The 23,787-nt window shown below is 37.1% G+C and overlaps 1 long non-coding RNA gene across 1 annotated transcript; it reads right to left on the bottom strand.

The window, feature by feature from the left end:
* Positions 1–494: 494 nt before the first annotated feature.
* LOC147345960 (uncharacterized) lies at positions 495–8,843 on the bottom strand. The gene is made up of 2 exons (XR_015153767.1): positions 8,749–8,843; positions 495–725 (listed from the first exon to the last, which is right to left on the bottom strand). It is a non-coding gene; the product is annotated as an uncharacterized LOC147345960 (long non-coding RNA).
* Positions 8,844–23,787: the final 14,944 nt, after the last annotated feature.

The raw sequence follows: 23,787 nt of genomic DNA, 5'->3' as shown, positions 1-23,787 counted from the left end.
AAGGGCATTCTGTCCTTTTATACACCAATTTACTCATCTAAACATCTAATCAGTTTAGTGTCCCTGAAAAGGATGTAAATACTATTTAATTTACTAGTCAAGTTGGCTTATGGAAATAACTACTTAGCATGATTGCCGCTGGATAAAGAACAAACATGCAGGAGAAAAAAAAATCTATTTAATAAGGTCATTTCACACTTCTGAAGTGACACTATCAAAAACATGTCCAGATTAGTAAATTGTGCAACTGAGCAAAGATTCTATAAAGAAGTGCAAGAATCATTAAAAATAAATAAATAAATAACTCCTGGGGACCCTTATAGGCCCTATGTTATTGTTCTTTAGTCAGTCAGTCATGTCTGACTCATTCATGACCTCATGGACCGTAGCCCGCCAGGCTCCTCTGCCCAGGGGATTTCCCAGGCAAGTACTACAGTGGGTCACCATTTCCTTCTCCAGGGGATCTTCCTGACCCAGGGATTGAATGGGCATTAATTGCTTGGTAGGTGGATTCTTTACCACTGAGCCAACCAGGGAAACCTATAGACCCTATACAAAAATTTCAGCACGTTAGATATGACTTACCCGTTTCAGATGCTCCTGTATTTTAGACTCCACATCCTCAATGTGTGCAATCATCTTGTTGACACATGGAGCCGGGATGTTTACTAAAGCACAGCTTTCACGTCGGCATGGGTAGCCAAAATAAAGGCCTTTATTCAGCTCTACAGATAAAGCAGACAGAGGACATCAGTTCTCAGTTACATACAGAATAGTAAACCTTGATATTCAGAATATACAAAAAGTATTCTGCTTTACTAGCACTAACACTCCAACTTCAATCAACAGATTGATAAATGTCAGAGAATTATAGAATGAACCTTCTAATAATCTGAAAACTAAAATAAAATGATCATTTATAACATAAAATGCAACAAATAAAAATAAACCTAAGAGATGAGACCAAAACTTTAAGAAAATTTAAAAGTTGAAGTGTTCCATGGCATCATGAAAAAAAGAAAGAAAAAAGGCAGAAAATCAGTTAATCCGTTTGTTTCTACATAGACCTTAAATCACTTAAGAAGTGACTTTGACATATATTTTAAATTCTCCTCTCAAAGAGATACCACGTGTCCCAGTGTAAATAATATCCAACCACTCATGCATTGAAGTTCTTCCTTAAATTCAGCATGGTTTCTCCTGCTGAAAATAAATAAATAAAAGCAGGTCCCCATCATCCTCATAATAACCTCATTTTCTACCTTCCATTTCTGAAAATTGAAGTCTCATGCGAAGAGTGATTGATGTTCTCACTGTGGCATTCAAGTTGTACTCATCATAAAATCCATTCAGTCCGATGTGCCTCGGTGATTCTAATCCTGGCATGTCCTGAACCAACTGAAGGTTGCAGAAGCACAGCGAAGTTGTCCATGAAGCCCCACCAAAGTGCTTACCTGCAGTCCTGTGGCCTCTAAGGACTCTGCTGAGCTGGATTACAGCTGCAATCACTGATCATAAATGCAAGACACAAAATAGGCTTGGGGCCTCAGTGAGAACAGACTGATGTTCTCATTTCAGTTGACCTTGAGGAACACGGAAGCAATGCTGTTGCCTCCAGTCTGAGCCTTTTGTTTCAGTGTCAACACATAGAGATGGTAAATATTTTAGACAGCTTCATATAAACTGAAGTCTTTTAAATATCTTTAAATGAAATCTCAAAATATCCTCCTCCAAATATGCATTATCTGTCAAAATGGCATAGGTTTCATTTATCAAAGTGTCTATCCCATATACGTTCATATCCTATATGCAAAATAATAGTCCACACAGGAAAAAATACATATTTTTTTGACATTTTTGAGCACTAAATATATGTACCAAACATGGGGCTATGCTAAGCACTTTTGATGCCACATTTTGTTTAATCTTCACAACAATCAATTGAAAGGGGTTCTTGTCTTGATTTCATATATGAGGAAATCAAAGCTTAGAGAAGTTGTTACATCAAATGTTGCACTGCACAGAAGTGAGAGGCGGGAGAGCTGGGACTTAAACTATTTCTCTCTGGCTTGGGAGTATACACAATACCATGAAGGTTGTTTTTATATTTAAAAATGAGGTGAAATGAAGAGAAGTGTTTCTAAAAGGATATCTCAGAGACATCTCAAAAGTTTCACATCACTTGTTTGTGAAGTTCGAATGTTCCTTTAAGATATCAGCGCTGATATTCTAATGTATTTTACTTTGCTTTGACCATGGTGAACACACATACTTGGCATGACTATTTTTTTGTTATATTCTACTTTTCCTCTTTATTTCATACACAGATATATATTTTTTCATCTCTGTAACACTCAGAGGACCAAAAAAGAAAAGAAAAAAAAAAAAAAAAACAAGCTGATAAAAATTACACATTGATCTCTTATCCAAATATCCTAATACAGGCATGTTGTCCAGCCCTCTAAAAATAGGGTTTTAATATACATTTAACAAGCAGGCAGTTTTTCTTATAGTCAAAGCATTTGTTTTGCTTCATTAAATGGGGAAACAAGGAGAGCAATGACTCATTTAACATTTTTCTACATGTGCCATTCTCAACCTACCAGATGAGTTATTCATTAATTTCCAGAGCACTCCATGGTTTAGGATTAACATTTTACATATGGTAAAGTGGGGAAAAGGAAATATTGTAAAGTTAGAGTTTGCACTAAAAGTCTACAAAAGACACGGCACTACAGCAGCAGAATAAAGAACAAGAATCCATGAGTTCTTATGACTGCTCTATCTTAATACTAAGGGTATGAGTTACAACTTTCCTTTCCGCTTCTTTTTCATGTTACACACATTATAGGTACACTTAGGTCACTAAACTTGCTGTCTCTGGTCACACATTTATCAGCTTGACTGACTGATAACTGTGATTTTTAAGATAAAACTAATCAATCTCTAACCTTAGATTTCTCACTGAATACATGAACCAGAACCAGATGGCAGGGTGTTATATAAGATCATTTTCACCTACAACTCCATAATGAAATGAATTAACAGTTTTAGTCAAACATTAAGTTGATAGAGCTCTACCTTGTAAAGACCGTGCATAAAAAATCGGGTAAGTATTTCAAGAATTAAACTCAGGCAGGAGACTCATTCTCTCTAAAAATCAGCCCAACTCCAACATCCTTGCTCAGAATTAATGCATAAGCGTAGGATCCTTCTGGACCTAACCAGAGTTGAGGTTTGTTGAGACTGCAACATGAAACTTCCTTTTGAGAAAAAATATTGATGGTCTGATTGTGTGGGCAAAGCGTTGTTTATGTTCATTAACTGCCAACTCTCCTCACTCAATGAATTAGATCCTTACACAGTTTATTCGCACAGGCCCTATAATTTAAGATTTTATCACCACCATTCTTCCTTCTCTTCTGCTTTTAATATGTAATTCCTTTACATCCATCACTGAAATTATTGTATCATGCCTTTATCTGAAGTCAGTTCTCTGAGGAAAAACTCTTACCCAAACACAATATTTTTTTCTCACATTCCGTTACCCCTTTTAATATCCTGGTTTTCTTCCAAAATGTAGAATAAGCTAGCGCTCATAAGTTTAGAAATAATTTCTTCTCCTTGCAAAGCCTCTGTGTAATGAACAGAAAGTACTGTTAACTTTTTTTTTTAATGAAAAACAAAGCTCCTTTTAGTTTTGTTATACACTGGTGGTGGGGGAACTTAGGAAGAGACCTTTCCCTGAGTAAAGAATGAATGGGCAGATTGATAGAATTTATCCAATCTAAAGAAAAGAAATAAAAATGAAGAAAAAGAACAGATCCTCAAGTTATTCTAGGGAAAAAATAAAATATAATCAAGTCCAGAATATGTGAAGTTGAGGGTCTGGAAGGAGAAGAGAGGGAAATTTTGAGAGAAAAATATTTGAAGAAATAACAGCCAAAAAACTTCAAAATCTCATGAGAAACATCAACTCACACATCCAATAAGCTCAAAAATCTCACACAATACAAAAACAGAAAGAGAACTATGTCTGAGAACATCAAAGAGAGAAAACCAATTAAAGAGGAAATCTTTAAGCGGCCAGATACAAAAGGACATATTACATATAGAGGACATGGCATGAATAACTGCTGTATTTCTCAATCACAAACAAGAAAGGACAGGACATAATAGAAAAAAATAGTTTTAAAAAACAAGCAGGCAATTGGGAAAGTAGTTCAGCTCAGTTTAGTCACTCAGTTGTGTCTGACTCTTTGTGACCCCATGGACTGCAGCATGCCAAGGCTTCACTGTCCATCACCAACTCATGTCCATTGTGTTGATGATTCCATCCAACCATCTCATCCTCTGTCATCCCCTTCTCCTCCCGCCTTCAATCTATCCCAGCATCAGGATCTTTTCCAGTGAGTTGGTTCTGCACATCAGGTGGCCAAAGTATTGGAGTTTCAGCTTCAACATCAGTCCTTCCAATGAACACTCAGGACTGATCTCCTTTAGAATGGACTGATTGGATCTCCTTGCAGTCCAAGGGACTCTCAAGAGTCTTCTCCAACACAACAGTTCAAAGGCATCAATTCTTCAGCACTCAGCTTTCTTTATAGTCCAACGCTCACATCCATACATGACTACTGGAAAAACCATAGTTTTGACTAGATGGAACTTTGTTAGTAAAGTAAGGTCTCTGCTTTTTAATATGCTGTCTAGGTCGGTCATAGCTTTTCATCCAAGGAGCAAACATTTTTAAGTAGTATTGAAACATAAAAATTACCATATGTAAAACAGATAGCTAGTGAAAATTTGCTGAATGATACAGGGAGCTCAAACCTGGTGTTCTGTGACAACATAGAGGCGTGGGATGGGCTGGGATGTTGGAGGGAGGTTCAAGAGGGAGGAGACATATGTATACTTAGGGCTGATTCATGTTGATGTACAGCAGAAACCAACACAACACTGTAAAGCAACTATCCTCCAATTAAAAATAAATACACTTTAAAAAATTAAATAAACAAAACAACAGGCAGGAAAGAAGGAAGGGAGAGAGAGAGAAACATTGAAAAAATAAATTTGACTTCACCAATATCAAAACATTTCGCTTGCCTCAATAAGCTATTATAATAAATGAAAACATGAGCAAGAGTGGGAGGAAACAGATACATATCTGACAAATGACTTACATATGGAATGTGTGGAGAAAATTTACAACAGGAAAACAACCCAATAAAAAATGGGCATAAGACTGGGCTTTTCCAATAGATAATACACAAATGACTAACAAGCATGTAAAGAGATGCTCCACATCATTAATCATCAGAAAAGTGCGTATTTAATTCACAGTGCAGTACAACTTCACAATCACTAGAATGCCAAAAATTTTAAAAATTGGCAGTCAGTATTAGTGAGAATACAGTACAGCTATAGGCTTCCCAGTTGGCTCAGTGGTGAAGAATCCACCTGCCAATGCCAAAGACACAGGAGATATGGGTTTGATTCTTGGGATGGGAAGATCCCCTAGAGGAGGAAATGGCAATCCACTGCAGTATTCTTGCCTGAAAAATCCCACAGACAGAGGAGCCTAGCGGGCCACAGTCTATGGGGTTGCAGAGTCAGATACGACTAAGTGACTGAGCACGCACATACAGTACAACTGTAACTGCTATGTTGCTGGTGGAATTGTCAATGATTTTTGGAAAACAGTTTGGCAGTTTCTTATAAAAGTTAAGTATACACTTATCATATGACTCAGCACTCCACTTCTATGTATTTGTCCAAGATAAATAAAAATATGTCCATAAGAAACTTATGTGTAATTATTCATAACAGCTTTATGATAGCTCAAAATTAGAAAACCCAAAGTTTCTGTCAATGGCTATACAGCACTCATGCAAAGGAATACTATTGAGCAGTAAAATGAACAAACTGCTGATATATTCAACATTGAAACTACTAATGTATTCAGCCACAGGGATGAATCTCACAGACCTCTTTCTCAGACTTTGAAAGAAACTGGACACAAAAGGACACATAAGTGGAATGATCCCACTTATTTAAAATTTTAAGATGGTGAAACTGAAATGATATCTGTGGATATGAAAGGTGGGACAAAGTGATAGTGAACACGAAAGACATGAACTAACGTTCTGAAAAGAGTATCTACGCCCTGTTTAAGATGGTAGTTAAATGGGTGTCAAATCATTGACCCGTATACTTAAATGAGTGGGTTTTATTGTATTTAAATTTTCTCTCAACAAATCTGTTTGATAAAAAGACCACCAACCATTCCCTAGTGACAGAATTAAAGAACCTGGTAGCATTCTAGTCTTGACCACTAGCGCCACCTGGGAAGCCCTTGTTTACTGTAGCTCTCCTGACTTCTTTTCCCTTACGTAAGAGAGTGTGCCTTGGGGGAACTGGGGGGAATTTGCACATAGTTCATAAAGGTTGCAGACCTTGAATCTGCTGATCCAAATAAACTTCTCTTTTCTGGAGAACTATTTGATAGTTTGTTTAGGACAATCGCTTCCACATTCCTCCTGTACCCAAATAATTCTGCAGAGCACACTCAGACTCAAATTTTCAAGCAAAAGATTTGGCAACATAACATCACCAATCAAATTTATACAGGACCAGGGACTAAGCAATAATGAAGTTCACACTTTTGAGCCTGAAATTCAAGATGCTTCTTGACTGCACCTCGATCATTTCAAGCTTTATTTTAACCAATTATCTTTATATTTCTGGATTTTTCCTATGCTGAATTCAAAGTAACCTACTTTTCCCATATTTTGTGTTATTTCACCATACTATTTGATTCATTCCATTCTTTCTTAAATTCCCTCCTCACATTTCATATACAAATATATCCTTCAATATTCAGTTCAAATCTGTCCTTATTCATTAACAGTTCTCTTAATTCTTAAAAGGTATACGAACAAATTGATGTTACTCAAAATACTGAAGATACTTTTGTTCCAAAGTATTCATTTGTCATACACTGCTCTGATATTGTGATTTAGAATGAAAGTGAAACTGAAAGTCACTCAGTTATGTCTGACTCTTTGTGACCCAGAGAGTCACAAATTCTCCAGACCAGAATACTGGAGTGGGTAGCCTTTCCCTTCTCCAGGGGATCTTCCCAACCCAGGAACTGAACCCAGGTCTCCTACATTGCAAGAAGATTCTTAACCAGCTGAGCCACAAGGGAAGCCCAAGAATACTGGAATGGGTAGCCTATCCCTTCTCCAGCATATCTTCCTGACCCAGGAATTGAACAGGGATCTCCTGCATTGCAGGTGGATTCTTTACCAACTGAGCTATCAGGGAAGCTCCCGTGATTTAGAATAAGCAATACATATTTAGTCTTGATCTGTTTTTGGCACAAAGATGCTAAAACCCTTGCAATTTCCTAACTGATGAGAGCAATTAAAATGTCATTTTTTATACTAATGAGGTGATTTTTGGACCCCAGATAAGGATGGGGACTCAGGAAAACCAATCTTCTGATTACAGAGTTGGACTTTTCAGTCTCACCACCAACTTCTGACCCTTGGGGAGGGGAGAGGGCCTGGAGGGTGAATCAACAATCTCTGGTCAGTGATTTAATCAATCCTGCCCATATGATGAAGACTCCATAAAAATTCAACTGGACAGGGAACTGAGAGTTTCTTGGTTGCTGAATATATGAAGATTTGGGGGGACTGGAATGCTTGGAGACAACATCCCTTCCTCCATATCTTGTGGAAGCTCTGTGACCTTCCTCCATATCTTGTCTTATGCCCCTCTTCCATCTGGCTGTTCCTGTATTATATTCTTTTATAATAAACCAGTAACCTAGTAAGTAAAATGTTTCTCTGAGTCCTGTGAGCCACTGTAGCAAATTAATCAAAACCTAGGTAGGCAGGGGTATAAACTGAAACCACTAATAATATATAGTAGTTGGTCAGAAGCACAGGTGATGAACTGGGCTTAAATTAACAAAAATTAAGATTAAATATTTTGATAAATATGGAATTCTCCACGGGAATGATCTGAGAAAAAATATGAAACACTATAGAATGGGGCTTCCCTGGTGGCTCAGATGGTAAAGAATCCACCTGCAATGTGGGAAACCCGGGTTTGATCCCTGGGTTGGGAAGATCCCCTGGCAGAGGGCATGGCAGCCCACTCCCGTATTCTTGCCTGGAGAATCCCCAGGGACAGAGGAGCCTGGCGGGCTACAGTCCATTGGGTCACAAAGAGTTGGACACGACTGAGCAACTCAGCACGCAGCATACATAAAATGCATACATTTACCCATCTCTTTCTACTTCTTTCCACATAGGACACCAGAAACACTTTCTGAGCTAACATTTCATGGAATCTCAATGAACAATTTTTAATTTTGGATTTCACAACCCCCAAACATTAGCCCTTCTTCTTTTCATTTTAAGAAACATATCCTTAATGAACTGGAAAATTTCCAGCATGTGTCAGTCCTAACATGAAGGATAAAGAAACTGTTTATTTTTAAAATTCATAAACTTCTGAAATTATAAACAATTATTATGATCAAATTTTAATTAACAATACACTATTGATGAAATTTATTAAAATATTATGTCCATATATTATATATCAGTCATTGTTAACTATTAATGATATTTAGGTTTATTTCTTAATAAAAATGTAACACTGGCATCAGAAACAAATGAGTGAATATAAATACAGTTTACATAGGTTACTCTACAATTTAGATTCTGCCCTCACCTTCAGTGTTTGTCATCTTATCTTCATGAATAACCTCAACAGCTTCCTCAGGAGTAACAAATCGAACCAAAGCTTGTGATGTGGCATTGTCTTTTTAAAAGAAAACAAAAATTTCCGTGAGTAGTTAATATATACATTTAAAACAAGCAAAATAATGTACAAAACTATGTTGTAAAAGTGTTGTCCTTGAAAAAGCAACTATAATATCGATATTAAACAAAAACATAGTAGAATATCTTCAGATGTTTCATTTTCGATTGGCTTAACTCTTACAAGAAGGTATTCAAAATAGCACACAGCTATTAAAAGCAAAAAAAAAGTCATTCAGAGTAACATCACCAAAACGGTGGGGTTGGAGACCCTAGCTTCCATCTACCAATAATCATTAACAATCAGACAGTGACATGTAAACAAAAATAGCCTTGGGAAGCTCGAGTCCACTTCAGAAACTTAAGCCACATGGACCAAAAATATAAAAAAACAGAACCACCACACGAAATGGCAAGGAAGAGAGCTTCATTTTGTCTGCATTATCCAGTCCCGTAAGTGACACTGGTCATGCTGAGAAAACTCTGGTCTGAAATAGTCCCTCTCCCTGGGAAAGTGGGAGCTACCAGCTTCCCTTTGGGGGCACTGAAATGATAAACAATTCTTATGAATCAAATTTTGGGAGAACTGCACAAAGGATAGTCCTTTATTTCCTCCCACTCAGAGATCAGCAAAGCTGAGAGGCATAAAGATGGCCTGGCACAGGAAGAATGGTAAAGGCTATCAACATCAGGCATGAAGCAGCAATGATCATGTTTCCCAGTGCCTGCTCTGCAGAGGACCTCAGCTTCTTTGTTGGCAAACTTGTCTTTCAGAAGTGAAAAAGAATGAGTTTCTGACAAAAAACTGAGAGAGCTCATCACTATTTGACCTGCTTTATAAGAAATGCTGAGAGGAGTTTTTCAAGTTAAAAGGATATGAATTAGTAACACAAAAATAAAAACATAAAACAAGTCAGTAAAGGTAAGTGTATATTCAAATATAGAATACTCCAATACTATAGTGAGGTATTAAATATTTAACTCTAGTATAAAAGTTAAAAGACAGGAATACTAAAATAGCTATAACTGCAATAATTTATTAATAGATACAAAATATAAAAGATTTAAATTGTGACATCAAAGACACAAAATTTGGAGGCAGGGTATTTAAAAGGGTAGAGTTTTTGCATGTGATTGAACTTAAGTTGCTATCAGCTCAAGATAGACTGTTACATCTATTAAATAATTCATTTAAGCTTTAAAGAAACCACAAAGCAAAAACATATAGTAGACACACAAAGAAAAAAAAGAAGGGAATCAGAGTATACTGCTATGAAAAATCATCAATTCAAAAAGGAAGACAGCAAGAGAAGAACAACTAAACAAAAGAACTACAAAACATGCATAAGATATCAACAAGACGCCATTAGGAAATCCTCATCTGTCAATAATCACTTTAAATGAAAATGAATTAAACTCTCCAATAAAAAAGGACAGAGTGGTTGAGCAAATTAAAAAAAAAAAAACAAGACGTATCTATATATATGCTACTACAAGAGATTCATTCCAGATTTAAGGGCATATATAAGCTCAAAATGAAGGGATGAAAAAATACATTCCTTATAAATGGAAACCAAAAGATATCAGAGGCAACTGATACATAAATGTATATTACCTTATACATAGGTACGTCAGACAAAGCAAACCCATTTACAATAGCATGAAAAGAATAAAATGCATAGGAATAAACTTAACCAAGGAACTGAAACATCCATACACAAAAAACTGTAAGATACTGGTGAAAGAAATTGAAGAACAGCAAATAAGTGGAAAGATTTACTCTTCATTAATGAGAAGAGTAAATATTGTTAAAATGTCCACTCAATTCAATTCTTATCAAAATTGCAATAGCATGTCTCACAGAATTTGTTTTAAATCCTAAAATTCTCTTGGAATATCAACAGACTCCTAAAAAAAAAAAAGACGACTCCTAATAGCCAAAAGCACCACACTTCCTTACTTCAAACTGCATTACAAATTGCACTACAAAATATATTGCATCTATAATAATCAGAACAGCATGGTACGGAGAGGGTAACAGGCAGGAAGGCCAGGGGTCTCCAAACAGAGGAAATAGGCTGCTGCTACTGCTGCTGCTAAGTCGCTTCAGTCGTGTCCGACTGTGCGACCTCATAGACGGAAGCCCACCAGGCTCCCCCGTCCCTGGGATTCTCCAGGCAAGAACACTGGAGTGGGTTGCCATTTCCTTCTCCAATGCATGAAGGTGAAAAGTGAAAGTGAAGTCGCTCAGTTGTGACTCTTTGCGACCCTATGGACTGCAGCCTACCAGGCTCCTTCCATCCATGGGATTTTCCAGGCAAGAGTTCTGGAGTGGGTTGCTATTGCCTTCGCCGAATAGGCTGCAAGTGTCTTTTAAAATTTTGTGTTGCTATGCAGACACCTGGTTCCACCTGAATTTAACTTTTCTCAAATCTTGAGCAAACCAATTCGTTTTTCTTATGGAAATGTTTTTCTTAAGTTATGTTAATGAAACTATGCTTTGGAATTTGCCTTTCGGACTAACTTTTTTTTCTTTTCTCAAACCTTGGGCTGATAATAGCTCAACAAACCAGTATTCATATCAATTGTTTCATGACTGGGGGATGACACACCACATGCCATCCTAGCTCAAAAATATACATTGTGGGAGAGGGGCCTGGTGAAACTCCCTCAGCCTTGAGGTGTTTCTCTTATCTGATTAATAGCTTTCTGACAGACATAAAGCAGCTTGCTAAAACTAGCAAGAGGGGCACTCTCCGTCCCCCTTCTGATGTCTGTGTCAGAAGCTTTCTCTGTCTCTTTTCACACTTTAATAAAACTCTGCTACACAAAAGCACTTGAGTGATCAAGCATGGTCCCTGGTCCCTGGTCCCGAAGTTAAATCTTCTTCAGAGATCACGAATCCAACACCATTCACCATAAGCTATCAGTACTGGCATGAATACAGATGCATAGATGAATGGAACAAAATACAGAATCCGGAAATCAATGGTCGGGGAAATGAGGAGATGTTGGTCAAAGGGAACAGTTGTAAGAGGAAAACTTCAGGAGATCTAAAGTATAGCATGGAGACTATAGTTAACTGTATTGTATTGTATACTTGAAAATAGAAATGAAAGTAGATTATAAACATTTTTCCATAACAACAAAATGATAATTATGTGATGTAAAGGATGTGTTCAATGATCTTATTGTGGTAAGCATTTTACAATACATACAAACATCAAATCATCATAGTGTACAACTAAATTTACACAGGATGGCTTCCCTGGTGGCTCAGGGGTAAAGAATCTGCCTGCAATTCAGGAGACCTGGGTTCGACCCCTGGGTCAGGAAGATTCCTAGAGAAGGAAAAGGCAATCTACTCCAGTATTTTTGCCTGGGACATCCCAAGGACAGAGGAGCCTGGAGGTCTACAGTCCATGTGGTCACAAAGAATTGGACATGACTTAGTGACTGCATGACGACAGGACAAACTTAAAACATTACATGTCAATTACATCTCAATAAAGCCGGGAAAATAAAAATAAATAAATTTATGCAAACAGCAAACAGGTAAGTCATCATGTGCCAATATAGAAAGTAGTCCCATGTACAGTGCTAAATGAAAATTAGCAAGACATAGATCTGTAAGTTTTTACATCACTTTTTGTTTTTAAAAAGAGATACAGACATTGATAGATATTTATAGATGCATATAAAATACACTGGCAAAAAATTATTAGGATTGGTTACTATTGGGAAGAAGGAATATATATACAGGGGCAGGGAATTTATCTATTTCATTGTAAAATCTCTGAAATGTTTAAAAATTCTCAAATAGAAGAATATATTATTGTTTGTTTGATGGTATCCTATAAAGTTAAATACATTTCCTACAAATTTAAATAGATTTACTCTACAATGCAGCAATTCCACTCAACTATCCTTTTACCCAAGATAATTAAATATCCAAGAACATCTGTGATAGCTTTACTAATAACAGAAACTGGAAATCTAAATGTCCATCTCTAGAAAAATCAACTTTTAAAAAATATTGAGTAGTTATATAATAGTATAATGCTGAGTAGCAAAAATAATGAGCTAGTAATACACAGAGTAACAGTGGTGAAACTCAAAAGTACATAGAACAAAAATAATCATAAAAAGGGCATTATATAATTTCATTGTTATGAGCCTTAAAAAAAGAGAAAACTAAACTCTTATATATCAAGATAGTGGTTATCTCCGGAAGGTGAGAAACTTTCAGGGGTGATAAATTTATCTTCTATCTAAAATGGGGGGATGTACACATTTATCAAAATGAATTATTTTATATGTTAAATATTAAATGTTAAATAAATGAAAAATTTAACATTTGTGCATTTCACTGTATGTAAATTATAAGATAAAAATAGATTCTTTGACTCTAATAGTAGTAAAATACTTCGATAGATTATACAGATATAAGGCCTTCCCTGGTGGCTCAGCTGGTAAAAAATCTGCTGCAATGTGGGAGACCTGGGTTCAAACCATGGGTTGAGAAGATCTCCTGGAGAAGGGAATGACTACCCAACTCCAGGATTCTGGCCTGGAGAATTCCATGGACTATATAAGTCCATGGAGTCACAAAGAGTCGGACACAACTGAGCGACTTTCACTTTCACTTTTACAGATATAAATAAACATCTATGCTAATATTTAATAATAGAATATTTATGTACCAAACCCCACTAAAAATAAAAACAAAGCAGAAGTATATTTACAGCAAGAATACGCAAAACATAAAAGAAATTTCAACTGTTGAAATAGTATAAAAATGATAAAAGATAGTGCTATAAAAGCATTAATAACTACTTTGAATGATTTAAATTTTTCCAAAAGAACAGCCAAACAAAAATTATACTAATAACAGAAAAAAATTTTAAATAAACTATACACATTTTCCCCTAGAAAGAGAACTTGACATGACCAAATTCTGAAGGAATCTAGAACTTGAGCTAAATAGTATTGAAAGTTACTATTTAAAAGTTAAAGCTAGAGTTAATAAAGATATATTTATGTGTGTGCAATAATACAGCAACATCATATTTTAAAAATAGTGCAATTTTTTTGGCTTATTTTTTTTTCTTTTTTTTATTTTAAATTTTATTTTATTTTTAAACTTTACATAATTGTATTAGTTTTGCCAAATATTGAAATGAATCCGCCACAGGCATACATGTGTTCCCCATCCTGAACCCTCCTCCCGCCTCCCTCCCCACACCATCCCTCTGGGTCGTCCCAGTGCACCAGCCCCAAGCATCCAGTATCGCTCATCGAACCTGGACTGGCAACTCGTTTCTTACATGATATTCTACATGTTTCAATGTCACTCTCCTAAATCTTCCCACCCTCTCCCTCTCCCACAGAGTCCATAAGACTGTTCTATACATCAGTGTCTCTTTTGCTGTCTTGTACACCAGGTTATTGTTACCATCTTTCTAAATTCCATATATATGCGTTAGTATACTGTATTTATGTTTTTCCTTCTGGCTTACTTCACTCTGTATAATAGGCTCCACTTTCATCCACCTCATTAGAACTGATTCAAATGTATTCTTTTTAATGGCTGAGTAATACTCCATTGTGTATATGTACCACAGCTTTCTTATCCATTCATCTGCTGATGGACATCTAGGTTGCTTCCATGTCCTGGCTATTATAAACAGTGCTGCAATGAACACTGGGGTACACGTGTCTCTTTCCCTTCTGGTTTCCTCAGTGTGTATGCCCAGCAGTGGGATTGCTGGGTCATAAGGCAGTTCTATTTCCAGTTTTTTAAGGAATCTCCACACTGTTCTCCATAGTGGCTGTACTAGTTTGCATTCCCACCAACAGTGTAAGAGGGTTCCCTTTTCTCCACACCCTCTCCAGCACTTATTATTTGTAGACTTTTGGATCGCAGCCATTCTGACTGGTGTGAAATGGTACCTCATAGTGGTTTTGATTTGCATTTCTCTGATAATGAGTGATGTCGAGCATCTTTTCATGTGTTTGTTAGCCATCTGTATGTCTTCTTTGGAGAAATAACTGCTTTTAAAGGTAATATTTTTCAACATACTAATTAAATCAGGATGCATCTTAAAATTCAAGGTAGGTCATAGTTTAACTGATTGCTTTTTATTTCTTCAGTTCAGTTCAGTTCAGTTCAGTCGCTCAGTCGTGTCCGACTCTTTGCGACCCCATGAATCGCAGCACGCCAGGCCTCCCTGTCCATCACCAACTCCTGGAGTTCACTCAGACTCACGTCCATCGAGTCAGTGATGCCATCCAGCCATCTCATCCTCTGTCGTCCCATTTTTCAAATTCTGTTCAAAATCCATATATATATTTAACTGAATCACTTTGCTGTACATCTGAAACTAACACATTTTTAATCACCTATACTCTAATATAAAATAAAGAGTTAAATATATATACATATGCATATATATATATATATATAATCCAATGATACTCTAATAAGTATATAAAGAAAAGATTCTATGATCAAATAACATGGTTTAAGCAAGTATCTTCACTGTAGAACATTTCAGGGCTTTCAATGTTAGTGCTCATTAAAAAAATTTCCAAGTAAAAGGCAAATTATATATAATTTCCCAGTTTTATTTTATCTCAGAATCATTTTTTTCCTTAAGCATAATGTATAATTTATATACAGCAGGACCCTCTTTGAGGAATATCCTAAAACATATTATCTCTCAAATTTTGGAGGAAACAGAATTTAAGAGGGGATTAAAACTGTTAAGCCAGAAAAATTTCTCTCATATAAAATAAAATTCAACATAAAATAATGGGGTATAGTACTCATATTTCTTGGAATGGCAGGATAGGTTCATTAAATCAATTTTTCCATATATCATGATGATATATGTCATGTCTTTTTAATTATGATCATTACATATACACATGAGAGAAAAGCTGAACAAGACAGAAAATATTAGGAAAAAAAATCAAAGGAGATAGGAACCTAGAATTTTCTCTGGAGCACAGAGTATAAAATTGACAATTACATAAAGGTCATTTGCAGTTCCTGAAAACCTTGGGCCAGCTCCAAAGATGTTTGATGACATATAAGTGACAGAAAATAATAAAGTCTAGTCTCAAGAATTCTTAATTTAAAGTTCTATGGACAGAACATCCATGAGCTTGGATAAGAAAATTTTTTTCTTTATTTTCAAATACTTTTGTACTTCTTATAAAGCACTTTTTGTATTTTTTATAATATACTAAAAATATATTCTCAAAACAGAGCGTAAGCTTCAACAGACTTTAAAGGGCCTACAGAACAAAAAACGTTAAACCTCTTAACTTCCAACTAAACTGTCAAATTCACACTGACTTTGGACAGCAAAGGGCTACAGCTTCAGAGTAAATGTAAACCAGAAATCAACAGAACATAAACCACCTCTACAACCTTTAAAAGAACTCAAAGAACTATAGTGAAATGTTCTCCATGTTGAGTGTACACTAAAAGAAAACAAAAACAAAAAATCTCATGGCTGAGACTTTGTGGTCCTCACTTGAAGATTAGATTTTCTTCATTGGAAAGTCCATGGAACTCTCAAGTCATGAATAATTTTAAGTTTGGACCATATCAATAGAGCTCTAGGTTTCTGGCAGAAGCAAAAGCAAATGTAATGCAGAAGAAATCATCTATTTCTTAGGTTTCATGAAACGCCCAGAAATAATTTTCCAAGAATAATAATTAGCATAGAGTCAAAAGTAATCAACTACAAAGAGTAGTAAACACCACAACTCAAATAACACAAAAAATCAATATGAGGTGGACTGAAACCTAAATGTGAAAGTCAAAACTCAAAAATGTTGAGACAGAATGTGGATGGATATCTTCATAATTTCAGGGTAGAGACTGTCTTAATAACATATAAAAAGAAATAGACATATAGAGAAGAAAAATGACATATAGATAAGAAAAAATATAGAAAGAAATAACATATAAAAAGCTTGAAAAAAAACTTTTATTCATCAAACTGCTACTGCTGCTAAGTCGCTTCAGTCATGTCTGACTCTGTGTGACCCCATAGACTGCAGCCCACCAGGCTTTCCCATCCCTGGGATTCTCCAGGCAAAAACACTGGAGTGGGTTGCCATTTCCTTCTCCAATGCATGAAAGTGAAAAGTGAAAGTGAAGTCGCTCAGTCGTGTCCGACTCTTAGCGACCTCATGGACTGCAGCCTACCAGGCTCCTCTGTCCATGGGATTTTCCAGGCAAGAGTACTGGAGTGGGGTGCCATTGCCTTCTCCATTGTTCATCAAAAGGCAATACTAAATAATAAGTAAATTAAAAATATAAGGCACAAGTATAAGAGGATATTAGCTACATACAATTGATTTCAGGCTATTATTCACATTAATTTAAGACCTCTTACAAATTAAGAAGAAAAACTACGTGACTCATTAGAAAACCAGAAAAAAAGACACAAATAGTCAATTTTGAAAAATAAAAACCAAAATACCCAAAAGCACATTAAAAAAATTCAACTTCATAGCAGACAGAAAAATTCAAATGAAAATCACAATTAGATACACTTAAGTCATATGTAAATGGCTAATAATTTTAAAGTGTAGTAATATCATGTGGTAGAAAGAAAATGGAGTAACTGAAACATTCCTACACTGCCATGGCATTGGAAATTAGCGAGTATATTATTCAATAAAGTCAACGACACACATACCATGTACCTATCAGTTCTATTAGTAAGTATATCTTAGTCACACAGAATATGTGTACAAGGATGTTTCTAGAGCACCGTTTGAAATAAACAAAAATTTTCAGGCAAGAATCCTGCAGTGGGTTGCCATTTCCTCCTTGATGGGATCTTTGCAGCCTAAGGATTGGACCCAGGGATCAGACCCACGTCTCTTGCATCTTTTGCAACGGAGGCAGATTCTTTACTGCTGAGCCATTCATGTTTATAAAAATTACCAAATCACCATCAGAAGGTTCAAACAAGACTAAATAAAAAGATTAAATAAGCATATAAAATTATTTTTTCTCTTTGATAATAAAAATGTAAATTAGAGCAACTTTAAATTTAAATTAGAGCAATTTTAAATTTATATTGTGTCAAGAATACACAGAACTATACAATAAAAGATCTTCATGACCCAGGTAACCATGATGGTGTGATCACTCACCTAGAGCCAGACATCCTGGAATGTGAAGTCAAGAGGGCCTTAGGAAGTATCACTATGAACAAAGCTAGTGGAGGTGATGGAATTCCAGTTGAGCTATTTCAAACCTAAACTATGATGCTGTGAAAGTGATGCACTCAATACACCAGTAAATTTGGAAAACTCAGCAGTGGCCACAGGACTGGAAAAGGTCAGTTTTCATTCCAATCCGCCAAAAAGGCAATGCCAAAGGACATTCAAACTACCGCACAATTGCACTCATCTCACACGATAGCAAAGAATGTTCAAAATTCTCCAAGGCTTCAACAGTATGTGAACCGTGAACTTCCACATGGTCAGCTGGATTTAGAAAAGGCAGAGAAACCAGATATCAAATTGTCAACATCCATTGGATCACAGAAAAAGCAAAAGAATTAAAGAAAAATATCTATTTTTGCTGTACTGACTACGGCAAAGCCTTTGACAGTGTGGATCACAATAAACTGTGGAAAATTCTTCAAGAGGTGGGACTACCAGACCACCTGACCTGCCTCATGAGAAATCTGTATGCAGGTCAAGGAGCAACAGTTAGAACTGGACATGGAACAACAGACTGGTTCCAAATCGGGAAAGGAGTATGTCAAGGCTGTATATTGCCACCCTGCTTTTTTAACTTATATGCAGAGTACATCATGGGAAATGCTGGGTTGGATGAAGCACAAGCTGGAATCAAGATTGCCAAGAGAAATATCATTAATGTCAGATGCGCAGATGACACCACCCTTATGGCAGAAAGCAAATAAGAACTAAAGAGCCTCTTGATGAAAGTGAAAGAGGAGAGTGAAAAAGTTGGCTTAAAACTCAACATTCAGAAAACTAAGATCACAGCATCCAGTCCCATCACTTCATGACAAATAGATGGGGAAACAATAGAAACAGTGAGAGACTATTTTTCTGGGCTTCAAAAGCACTGCAGATGGTGACTGCAGCCATGAAATTAACACTTGCTCCTTGGAAGAAAAGTATGACCAACATAGACAGCATATGAAAAATCAGAGACATTACTTTACCAACAAAGGTCTGTCTAGTCAAAGCTATGGTTTTTCCAGGAGTCATGTATAGATGTGAGAGCGGGACTAAAAAGAAAGCTGAGCACTGAAGAACTGATGCTTTTGAACTGTGGTGTTGGAAAAGACTCTTGAGCGTCCCTAGGACTGCAAGGAGATCCAACCTGTCAATCCTAAAGGAAATCAGTCCTGAATATTCATTGGAAGGACTGATGCTGAAGCTGAAACTCCAATGCTTTGGCCACCTGATGTGAAGAACTGACTCATTGGAAGAGACCTGATGCTGGGAATGACTGAAGGAGGGAGGAGAAGGGGACGACAGAGGATGAAATGGTTGGATGGAATCACCAATGCGATGAACATGAGTTTGAGTAGGCTCTGGCAGTTGGTGATGGACAGGAAAGCCTGGTGTGCTGCAGTCCATGGGGTTATGAAGAGTCGGATAGGATTGAGCAATTTACCTTAACTGAAGTGAACTATATAATAATGATTAGATACAATGTGGTATGTTGTGGCAATACTGATATACCCACACCACTAATAATTTGATACAGTTGTGGAAAACAGTATAGGTGGTTCTTTGAAAAGATTAACAAAATTGACAAACTTAAGCCTAACTAACCAAGGGAACAAAAAGTCAACACTCAAAGTACTAAAAGCTAGAATGAAAGAAGCATATTACTATCTTAGTGAGTAGTTTATAAGAGAATACTATAAACAAGTGTCTGCCAATAAATTACGTAATCTAAATGAAATGAACAAATTCCTAGAAAGCCACAAACTACCAAACTGATTCAAGGAAAAATAAAAAGTCTGAATAGAACTATAACAAGTAAAAAAAACTAAAACAGTAACAAAAGAAATCCTCCCACAAAGAAAAAATCCTTGAACACAAGGTTTCATTGGTGAACATCATCAAATATTTAAAGAATGTTTCACTAAAGCTTCATAAATTTTGCCAAACAATGAAAGAGGAGCGATACTTGCTAAATATATATATGAGCCCCATATAACCCCGACATTATATTACAAGAAAATAAGAATATATAAAAAAATACTTCCTTAGGAATATGGATCCTCACAACACACTACCAAACTAAGTCTGCTGCTGCTGCTAAGTCTCTTCAGTTGTGTCTGACTCTGTGCGACCCCATAGATGGCAGCCCACCAGGCTCCCCCGTCCCTGGGATTCTGCAGGCAAGAACACTGGAGTGGGTTGCCATTTCCTTCTCCAATGCATGAAAGTGAAAAGTGAAAGTGAAGTCGCTCAGTCCTGTCTGACTCTTTGCGACCCCATGGACTGCAGCCTACCAGGCTCCTCTGTCCACGGGATTTTCCAGGCAAGAGTACTGGAGTGGGGTGCCATTGCCTTCTCTGAAAATAAGTCTGCTGCTGCTGCTAAGTCGCTTCAGTCATGTCCATTCTGTGCGACCCCATAGACAGCAGCCCATCAGGCTCCACCGTCCCTGGAATTCTCCAGGCAAGAACACTGGAGTAGGTTGGCATTTCCTTCTCCAATGTATGAAAGTGAAAAGGGAAAGTGAAGTCGCTAAGTCTTGTCCGACTCATAGCCACCCCATGGACTGCAGCCTACCAGGCTCCTCTGTCCATGGGATTTTCCAGGCAAGAGTACTGGAGTGGGGTGCCATTGCCTTCTCTGAAACTAAGTCTAGAGGCATGTTAAAAGAATTATACATCATGTCCAAGTGAGATGTAGCCCATAAATATTTCAACATGTAAATCAAACAGCAATATGGATATTAATATTAATAAAAAGAAGAAACCAACACATTTCAATAGATGCAGAAAAATTTCTGACAAAATTCAAACCAATTCTTGATTAAAAATAAAAAACACTCAACAAAATAGGAATAGTAGAAAACTTGTTCAACATGATTTTTTTACCTTGTAAAAAATCCATACCTAACATAAGATATCACAGTGAAGAATGAAGTTTCTTTCCCCTAAGACCAGGAAAAAGACAACCGTATCTAGACTCTTCCATTTTTATTCAACACTGTTCTGCAGGTTTGAGTCAGAGTCATTAGGCAAGAAAGTGAAATAAAAAGCATACAAGATACAATAAAAGCATCAAAAAAATAAAATAGGAATAAAATTAACAAGATAAGTGCAAAATTTGTTTGGGTTAAGTTTCACTAGAATCTACATACAAAACAGTGAAAAAAAAATCTAAATTAATAGAAAAATACCTTGTGTTAGTGGATTCTAAGACATTACTTTTTGAAGACACCAAAACTCTTCAAAATGAGCTACAGGTTCAATGCAATTTCTATCAAATTTCAGTAGCCATTTTTCCCCAGAAATTCTCAAACTGACCCTAACATGGAAATGCAAGGGACCTAGTTTAGTTGGATTAATCTTGAAAAAGAAGAGCAAACTTGGGGGGATCATACTTCTTGATTTCAAAAATTACTACAAATCTATAATAATCAGCCAGTGTGGTATTGCCATAAAGACAAACATGTAGCTCAATGGAATAGAATTAAGATTCCTGATATAAACCCATATTTACAGTCAGTTGATTTTTACAAGCATGCCAAGATTATTCAGTGAGGAAAGAACAGTCATTTTTCAACAGTCAGTACTGGGTAAATGAATGCAAAAGAAAGAATTTTGATTCCTACCTCAAACCATGTCAAAAATTAACTCAAAATGGATTATAAACTTAACTACAAGAGACAAAACTATAACTATAAAAAAACATAGGAGTGAATATATGTGAAAAGGAGGAGTAAATATATGTTACCTTGGATATGACATCAAAGGGAGAAAAATAAAAATTTTGTGCTGCAAAGGGCAGTATCAAGAAAGTGAAAACACTAACTGAATCACTTTGCTGTATACCTGAAACACTATAAATCAGCTATATATCAATTTTTTAAAAGTCATATAAAAACTCCAAAAAAGGAAAGTGAAAACACAACCTTTACTACAAGCAAAACATTTATAAATCATATATCTAATAAAAGTCTAGTTTCTAAAAAATATAAAGAATTAGTATGACTCAATAGTAGAAAAATACTAACAACCCAATTTAAAAATGGGCCAAAGATTTAAAGAGGTATTTCTCCAAAGAAGATATACAAGTGACAGCAGAGATATTTAAAGATCCTCATCATTAATTATTATTAAAGAAATGCAAATCAAAACCACAAAAAGATGCCATTTCACACCCACTAAGATTGCTCTAATAAAGCTTTAAAAAACTAACAGAATTTAACAAGTGTAGACAAGGGGTAGAAAAACAGGAATCCTCATATATTGCTGTTTGGAATGTAAAATATTGCAGCTGCTTTGGAAAAAAAAAATTGGCAATTACTCAGAAGGTCAAACATCAAGTTACCAAATGACCCAATGCCATCCAGTGCAAACAGAAGTGAAAACAGATGTCCATATAAAAAACTTTTACTTCAGTATTCATAACAACATTATTCATAACAGCCCCAAAGTGGAAATAATCCAAATACCCATCTACTGATGAATTTATATAACAATATGTGGAATATTCATACAACGGAATATTATTCAGACACAAAAAAGAATCTCGACATAGTTATAATTTAAAAGAGAGACAAAGCCAACTATTTCACCCATTCATTTATATGAACTGTCCGAAACAGCCTCCCATCTCTCCTCCCCACACCCCCACCCACCAAATAAGTCCCTGCTATGAAAGCAATTCTGTTACCTATGAAATCCTGATTAAACATCAGAAGAAAGGCCATCAAGCTTTAAGGTTGACAGGTAACACCTAGTGTGCACCTGAATCCCATAGCAGAGCATCCCTGCCTCTCGACGTTCTCGCGATATCTTGAGAAATCCCGGCTGGACGCTCCGGGCAATCATGCCTGAGCATGTGCCGCGCCAGGAATTGTCCTGGAAGTTGTGCAGCGGCCATGCCTTCCTTCAGGCCTCTGCGCTTGCACGTCCCCGCCGCGACCTGGCTGGGGCGCTGGTGTCCGCAAACACTCCTTTGGGCTGGACTGAAAGTGGTCACACAAACCCTCGGGAAGGACTGGCCACCCACCTCTGTGGGACCTCAGGTTGGCGGTGAGGCCAAAGGATGCTGACAGGCCTTCATGACAAATATGGGGTGCAGGCCACCTGGGGCTGCTGGAAGATGCGGCCCCGCTTCTGTACCAGCGGATAGCATGGATGCCACTGAACAGTTGCTCCTGACACCGGATCTCCACAAAATACCGGGCTCCATGAACCCGGGCTGGCAGTAGGTACGCGGAGTAGAGTTGGCACCAGGCGGGCAGTGATCTGTGTGGCACCCTTGGGTGGCGTTACATCAAGGACCTCAAAGCGCAGGTCCCGCGCGTCCTCCTGGCGCAGCGCCTCCCGGGACACCAGTCAACATGCCATACATGATCTCCTTGAGGGACGCACACTCGTGGTGATGTCCTTGAGGAGGTCAGGCTGGTGCCGGCGGCCCCAAGCACCACATTTTGCGATTCTCGGCCACGTCCCCCTCGAACTTTGTCAGGTAGCGGGTGGATGCTTGGGCTCCTGATGGCCGACAGCTCTCTCTTGATGTCCATTGTCAGGCCATCGGGGAAGGACAACACTTCCATGTGCAGCCGGTTGTGCCTGTCGCAGTTCTTGAATAGGCAAAGTGCATTTGACTCTTTCGCCGACGACTTCACAGGACCAGTTGACCTGATTGGATTTCTTGATAGGGGCTGCAAGTGAGGTCCTCC

This window comes from Bos grunniens, chromosome 24, assembly GCF_055505025.1.
Source record: "Bos grunniens cultivar Pamir isolate PY7600 chromosome 24, Bosgru_T2T1.0, whole genome shotgun sequence".
Taxonomy (NCBI): Eukaryota; Metazoa; Chordata; class Mammalia; order Artiodactyla; family Bovidae; genus Bos; species Bos grunniens.
Note: the sequence above shows the minus strand (reverse complement) of the source record. Positions and strands in the feature narration are given on the sequence as shown.